Source organism: Bos taurus, chromosome 27 (genome assembly GCF_002263795.3).
Source record: "Bos taurus isolate L1 Dominette 01449 registration number 42190680 breed Hereford chromosome 27, ARS-UCD2.0, whole genome shotgun sequence".
NCBI classification, from domain to species: Eukaryota; Metazoa; Chordata; class Mammalia; order Artiodactyla; family Bovidae; genus Bos; species Bos taurus.
In genome coordinates, this window is record NC_037354.1 from 33,795,082 (window position 1) to 33,803,234 (window position 8,153).

Here is an 8,153-nt window from a genome sequence, read left to right on the forward strand (position 1 = left end):
GAAAATATTACCTACTCTGTGTCCTACAACACTGTCAGTTCACGCGATGGCGTAATCATAGACGAACGTGCCTTACTTGCGCTCCTGTTTTCCTTCTCGTGTGGTAACAGAGTCTAAAGGCTGGTTTAAGACCTCTGGGATAGATTGATGCCAAACGTACCAGTGTTTCCATTCATCCAAAGAGCAGGCTGCCTGCAAAAATGTCTAAATTACCCTAATTCCAAGTCCTCTCTTACACAATCAGCTTCTCCAATATAATAATTCCAAAAACCTTCTTGATTCCTGCTTTATAAGTACATTTACGAGGATATGAATTCCAGATTGATTTCAGACTCTGGGATGTATTTCCTCTTCTGGAACTTGTATATCCGGTCCTGGGGGATAAAAAAAAAAGAAAAGGGAAAGAGAGAAAGAGAAAGAGAGGGGGAGAGAGTGCAGAGCGTAGCAAGCATTCCTTGTATTTCTTCTGTCTTTTGCCACTAAGCGGCGCGAGGGGAGAGACGGGCTGATACACAGCATCTGGTAAAGTCAGGTAAGTAACTCTCCGGGGGGAAAGCCTGAAGTCAGCTGCCAACCTCTTTCTCTTCCTAATGTGTTTTTGCAGATGGAGGAAAACTGCAGCCAATGCAGAGGTTTCAATTTTAGGAGATACTTGGGAGAAATGAGAGATACGGAAACGCTTTGTTCTGTCACTATCCTGTGAGCTGGGTGCCGACCGGAACACTTGGCATCATGGGCGGAGGGTAGACTTTGACCAGCCCCAAGCGCCCGCCAGGTGCAAATATGCCAAAGGGACTTCTCCAGCCAGAAGATTCCCCTGAATGAAGGCTGAAGGTATGACCAGGACCAGAACGGGAAACCGAAGCCTGTTTCTGAGCATATGTATCTTTCAGCAGGGCTCCCCCGGCCCAAGTGCATGGGTGCCCCCATCTCGTTCCTAGAAGGGCTCACAGCCCTTCGAGAGGAGCAGGGAACTGGGGTCAAAAGGCCTAACTCCTGTGTGTGTGTGTGTTTCAATATTTATTATTTATTTGGCTGCCACCGCATCTTGGTTGTAGCACGCAGGATCTCAGTCTTCATTGCAGCCTGTGGGATCTTTAGTTGCAGCATGTGGGAATAAGTTCCCTGACTAGGAATCGAACCCAGGCCCCCTGCATTGGAAGCGCAGGGTCTTAGCCACTGGACCACCAGGGAAGTTTCCCTCTTGTAGGTTTGTACCCTATGCCTCTTGACTGTGGATGAGACATTTTATCCCCAGACCTTGGATTCTGCACCATGTATAATGGAGACCGTAATAAACACTTCACTGGTCCCAAGGTTCCCGTGAGCCTTTTCCTACACGTGACGGAGAAGCTCATGTCGGGGAGCAAAGTCACCAAAGTGCCCACTGTCCTCTGAGTCGAGTATGGAAGATTTGACGAAATGCTGGAGCTTTCAATGAGCCCCTGTCCCACTGTGAGGTGGGATACCGGGTTTACGCCAGCCCTGTAATCTTAGCCCAATTCCACAGTTGGGAGCAGTTTTCTGCAGATAATTCAGTCTCTGCCCTGAGTGTGTGAGCGGGACTTACTGTGTTCCCCCGGGGGTGGAGGGGAGCAGGCTGGAGTCCACACAGGGTTTGCTGGATCCTCAATTGTGTCTGCTACAGGTGGCTGGTCTGGACGCTCCCTGGGATGTTGACACTGAAGTTCCGCTTGCCCCATTCCTTGGCTTCAGGCCAGTGTTTGTTGCTGGGTTGGGTGGTTTCGTTTTCTGTCTTGACTGAACTGGAGCCCTGCCTTCTTTATCCCTGGTTTGGGCCTGGGGGTCTCCGTTGGTGCCTTGAGCCCCTGGGCCGCCCCTGGAGTGTGGGCCCCCTGGGTCTCCCCTTGGTGCTGAGCCCCTGGCTCTAATCGTGAGGTCAGGGCCCAGGCCGGTTCATTCTGCACCCCTAGCCACACCGCCATCTTGCCCCCACCATGGTCATTCCTCTCTGGTATGTCTCTAGCCAGGTTCCACCCAGCCTCTGTGCCTCCCACTCCAGGGTCACCCAGGAGATTCAAGTTCTTTCCACACCACACAGGAAGTTGAGGGAAGTGAGGGTAGCTCGGGAAAGCTAAATGCTAGCCCTTCCACTGTCTGAACCACAGAGTACTGCTGAGTTTACTCTGATGTGGCCACTCCCACATGGGTGTGGGGGAGCCTGGTGTTTCATGCAGTCTGAAATGAGGAAGAGGCTTTGTGTTGATGAGATGGTTGGATGGCCTCACCAACTCCATGGACATGTGTTTGGGCAGACTCCAAGAGATAGTGAAGGCCAAGGAAGCATGCTGCCAGTCCATGGGGTCACAAAGAGTTGGGCACAACTTAGCGACTGAACATACTAAGTTCAGACTAGCCCAGAGACAAGAAAATCACAGATGAATGTCTCTCCAGCCTCTGTCTTCTTTCTTCTCTTGATCCCTTGGGACCAGAAATGAGCATGCTTCCTGCCTCTACAATTCAACCTCCTAGTCTAGTTGTCTTTGCAGTTCCCATGGAGTGTAGCCTGCCAGGTTCTTCTGTCCATGGAACTTTCCAGGGAAGAATACTGGAGTGGTCTGCCATTTCCTCCTCGAGGGGATCTTCCCAACCCAGGAATGGAACCTGGGTCTTTGGGTCTCCTGCTTTGGCAAGCAGGTTCTTTAACACTAGTGCCACATGGAAGCCCTAGTTGTCACTGCAAAACCAGTTCTCATCTGCATGGAAGCAGTTCCAGGATCTGAGTCCTACCTACAAGCTTGGCTCTTTAGCAAGTTATGCGAAATGGGAGCTAAATAAATTAGAAATCGTATTTCTCTCTCAATAAAACCTAGTTTTTACCTCTGTTATGCCTACAAAATACCCATTTGGGGTCGGGATAACCAGCATATTAGCTTTTTTTTTTTGCATTCATGCTGTGAAGTCTGAAGGTAGGCTTATGTCTCTGAGAAAATGGGAAAGTGAAGGGATAGATCAACCCATGAAACACAGAAATGAAAGTGTGTTAGTAGTATTCCAGACATGTCATCCCTCTTCCAACCAGATAACTTTGGTACTCTTTCCAACTCAGAAGAACTCAACTCTTAAGATGGAGCTTAAGAGCACAGTTGGAAAGTATGACATAGTTTCAAATGTGGCCATATATACTAACTCGATTCTTTCTGCTATTAGATTTCCAAAGTACTGGTCCCTCTGAAATCTGCTGAGGCAACTTGAACTTGGATGAATGGCCATTAAACATTCTGATGCTGAACAAGGCTGCACAGAGTCCAGTGACTTCTCTGCTGGTAAAAACTGTCTCATGATTTATTCTAAAACATTGGCCTTGAGCTACTTTCCATTCTCTAATGTATTACTTTGGAGATTATAAATCAGAGTCTACTTGCTGTGGTCTTTCACTTGGACAACTCACTTGACCCGCCCCCCACCCCCCACCCAGTCATTGTATCTCTTAGGGAAGAGCCCACTGGGAAAGGAATCAGAAAAAATGGTTCCTCAACTGCTCGAATTGGCAAACAACAACTCTCCTGCAGAAAACGAATTGACCAGCTTGTAATTTCCTGACCTTCTCATGAATTTGATGCTGGCATCTAGTGTTGGAGGATTAACCCATGTCAAGCAAGGCCACTGGATTGCTCATCAGAGCCACTAAATCAACTCATGCTCATTTGCCACCAGGTCCCTCCACCAAGCGAGATCCGTCCACCAAACGAGCACTGTCTCTGAGTCCAGAACTATATTATGTCCAGTAAGGATCATGAAAAAAAGTAAGGCAGAGTCCTTGACCTGAGAAACTCCCAGTCTAGTGAGGAGGTAAACAGTGAGACAACGAGAAAACAAAATTAAACACTGAACTCGTGGCACCTTCTGTGGGGACAGTAGGAATCCAAGAAGGAGGAATAGCCCAAGGAGACGCCAGAGACAGGTGGGATGTCTAGACTGGGCTATAAACAGGAGAGAAGAGCGATAACAAGATGAGGAGAAGAACACTGAAGTCACAAGATGGGAAGATGGGTGTGTGCATGCGGGCTGGGGACTGTGAGGAGCCCCACTTGGCAAGAGGAGAAGGAAGAAACAGAGAATTGATAGGAAAATGGCTGTCTAGGACTCCCCTGGGGTCCAGTGGTTAAAACTCCAAGCTTCCAATGCAGCGGCTGTGAGTTCAATCCCTGATCAGGAAACTAGAATCCCACATGCCATGCGGGGAAGTCAAAAGGCAAAAATAAATAGATAATTTAAAAATGACCGGAAAATGGAGGCTCTAGACCATGAAGATGCAAACCAGAGGGCTTGTGATAGACAGTGGGGCGCCATGTGTAGGAACACAGCATGGGATGAGATGGGATGAAGATCCTACGCTTTTAGGATGCGTGGGGACAAGATAGACTATATTGTGGAAGTGTCTGAAGCTGGAGGGGCCGCTGTCTAGTTACTTGACTGGACAGTGTATGTGAAGAGAAGGAGGGAAGAGGGAGAAGCAAGTTCTAGATACACACACAACCATGAAACAGGAATTGCTGATAATTGACTGGATAAGGGACACAAGGGAGAAGGAACTTTGTAGTTTTTAGTATTGGAAATAGGAGCAATAGTGGTGCCATTGTGAAGAAAGCCCTGAGGGACTTCCCTGGTGGTCCAGTGGTTAAGACTCTGCACTTCCACTGCAGGGGTCACAGGTTCAATCCCTGACTGGGAAACCACCATCCCACGTGCCACGTAGTACAGCCTGAAAAGAAAGAAAGAAGGAACCCCATCTCATAGCAGAGTGTTTGGTTTATTTCTATTGTTGATCGGTTATTTCTATTGGTTCTAGATTGGCCTCACAGACGAAATAATCCCCATGGACCCAAACGATGCCAAACATGTTGGCGATGTGGATGGCTCTGTCTCCAGCAACTGGACCTATGGCTCTTCAAAAAACAGCACGAGAAGTTATACACCTGCCTATCTCAGCAGAAGGATGCAGGTGGGAGGCTCTAGACGCGCAGTTTTCAAATCCCTGCTACTTACTAGCTATGTGGTTTGGGAAAGTTGCAGAAACCTCTCTGTGTTCCTTCGTGTATCACAATGGGGATATTAACGACCACCTCATATACGAGGACGTTCATATCAAGCACTTGATGTACAATGACTCAGCTTAATCATGACTCAACAGTGCTAGCTGTACTTCATTCCCGTCAAATAAAACAATAAGCACTTAAACAATTTATAAAATTCAAAGCTTTTAAGAGAGGGTAAGATTTTCTGTAGACACAGTGGAATGGATTGGAAAAAGTCCTGGACTTGGAGTCTGTCTTAACCTTATGTCCAACGGCCATCAGTTCTGTTACCCAAGTAAGCCTGTTAACTGCCAAGAAGTCTCAGTTTATTTGCTTAATGTCAATAATAACGCACGTCCTGCCTTGCTATATGATTCTGAAAGTAAAAGAGATGGTTCATGTGAAGTTATCTGGCAGGAACTAAATGCTTTGCAAAGGAAAAGTATCAATTAGTTGTTGTTATCATTAGTATGTTAAAGAACCCGTCCTTCATTTATCTGTGATGGTCAGAATGAAGACTCAGTTCACTGGAAAGGCTTTCAGCGTGTCTCAAAATAGCATTCCAGAAAAGTCTTATTTACACAGGTTCCGTGATTTAATTGCCTCTGAGGACGTGGAGCAGCCCCTTGAAGAGAAGTAAAGTCTTGGGTTACTTTACGTTGGCCTGGGCTTTAGAAGTGGGTGGCAGTGACTCTGAATAGAATCATTGTTGAGCTGTACACATTTATGATTTATTTTGGTTAGAGCAACCCTCAGGGTGGGGTGGGATTTGGTGGGGTGGCAGTAGCCTGGTCTGGTCAATGATTAATCTGGGAATTTCCAGCTGTCCTCAGCCCTTTTAGGAAAAGCCCCAGCTGTCTTCAGAGCTAATGAATGTCCATCCTGAATGAATCTCCTGGAAGTTGCCCACCCCCGGTTCTCCAGGGCCCAGCAATGCAGAGTGGTTAGTATGGATGGTTCATAGGAAAACAAAGCTTTGAAAGGCAGGACAGAAACAAATTCTGACTTGACCTCAAGCTGCTCCCGAAGCCCAGGGTTCATGTTTCCCAGGCTGCACGTCAATCTCAGCTCCCCAGGCTGGCGAGGTGGGAACAGAGTTCACAGCGCCCTTCAATCAGGGCTGGTACTGGAGGCAGCAAGGACGAGCTGCTCATTATGTGAGCGAGTTAGGAGTCTGTTTCTTTAGTCTTTCTGTGTTCCTTTACAGAACTTAGTTTGACAATGGCCTTGGACCAGCATGAAGCAACAATTCTGAGTCAACATCATCTTCACCTGGCATTTCAGAAAGATACCCCTTGCATGCCCACTTCCCTTCCTTCCATTGTTTATCTCTGCAGCTTCAATCTTCTGGAGGCGATATTCATTTACTGAGAGGCTCAATTTAGGTGATGAAAATTCTAATTGTTGCTGGTGAAGAGGGCACATGCCTCCTAGCTTTTGCTCTCAATATCCACTTGGTGTGGCCATTGTGCTACACCTCAGCCATAGGACCAACCTGAAGTCAGAGGAATGCTTTCCACCCTCGAGGTGCAACTTACAGCTCCACAAGCCAACACACATCCTTGACCTTCTTCCTTGTGGCCTGTGGCATCATTAGTGGATAGATCTGGCTTCAGTTTGGCCCAGGCCTTGGGGATCCGAGCACGTGGATCTTCCTGCCATTTCTGGTTCCCAAGAATCCTCGTATCAGCAACCTTTGGGAATAAAGTGCTTTTAGAACACCTGAAAAATAAAAAGTAGATGGCACTAGTGGTAAAGAACCCACCTGCCAACGCAGGGGATGGTGAGAGAAACAGTTTTGATCCCTGAATCGGGAAGATACCCTGGAGAAGGGCATGGCAACTCACTCCAGTATTCATGCCTGGAGAATCCCAAGGATGGAGGAGCCAGGCAGGCTACAGTCCATAGGGTCATAAAGAGTCAGACACGACTGAAGTGACTTAGCACGCACACACACATGGTACATTTGTGTGGGACTCTTTCATTTCATGGAATATCAAGGTGAGATTTGGATATTATAATTAAAGTACATGTTTCATGCTGTTAACGTGGATCAAAAGATAAGGAACCGCTAAGTAGGTTCTTGCCACTGGTTTTCAACTGATACTCTTTGCTTTCTCCAAATCCTTTAATTAATGTTTCAGGAGTGGGTCAGAAATCTGCCTTCTAGGGATTTCCTTGGTGGTCCAGTGGTTAAGAAACTGCCTCGCAATGCAGGGGATGCGAGTTCGATCCCTGGTCCAGGAAGATCCCACATGCCTCGGGGCAACTGAGCCCATGCCCTGAAACTACTGGGAGCATCACAGCGAAGATCCCACGAGCCACAACTAGGACCCGACGGAGCCAGGTAAATGACTACTTTCTAAAAAAGAAATCTGCCTTCTACTCTAAAAGCATAAGCATTTCTTTGTAAGTATACTACATTCAAAATGAAAATATATATGCATTTGAAATTTATCTCTGTTTAAGTGGACTCATCACATTAACATCCGGTGTGATTACTGTCTTTCCCGTATTCCTGGCAACGAAGCTGTAGTCTTTGCTCTTCCAGCAGCGTGGATTTAGACAGAGGGAGCAGAGTGAGCTGAGGGATTTATAAGAAAATCCCATTTCTCTTGCATCACGAGGTTTTCGGTAAAGGAAACTGCACCTTTTTGATTCTGAAAATAGCTACCTTGTAAAAATTAAAAACTCTGAGAGGCTCTAGCATTAAAGCTCTGCTAAGTAGCAAAGGAGCAAAAACCGATTTGCTCCCAGTGAATCCTTTCGTCTCAAAGCGGCCAGACATCTAGCTCTGCATTCCCGATGAATTCGGAGAAGTCTATTTCTGCAAAGACAATTTTATACAGCAATTCCAGTCCAGGGAATCACGAGAGGGTGAGCCATTATCTTTTCTTCTTGAATAAGGAGGCAGTTTGGCACCATGATGAATATGGTTACATGCAGCCTTCTGCTGCTGTGGGCTGAGGACCACCTCATTCCAGGCAGTCCAGACAGACGGATGGTAACATTGACTCTCAGATGCTACAAACCATGTTGTCGGCAACGACAAGAGGACAGTTTCTCCTCATTCTCTTCCAGGTGCCTCTCCATCAGGAGACTGGAACGTTCCTG

At 47.0% G+C, this 8,153-nt stretch overlaps 2 non-coding genes across 2 annotated transcripts; one reads left to right on the top strand and one right to left on the bottom strand.

The window, feature by feature from the left end:
* Positions 1–1,121: 1,121 nt before the first annotated feature.
* On the bottom strand, positions 1,122–1,194 carry TRNAG-UCC (transfer RNA glycine (anticodon UCC)). Its single transcript has one exon. It is a non-coding gene; the product is annotated as a tRNA-Gly (tRNA).
* Positions 1,195–4,624: 3,430 nt separating this feature from the next.
* Positions 4,625–4,697, top strand: TRNAG-UCC (transfer RNA glycine (anticodon UCC)). The gene has a single exon. It is a non-coding gene; the product is annotated as a tRNA-Gly (tRNA).
* Positions 4,698–8,153: the final 3,456 nt, after the last annotated feature.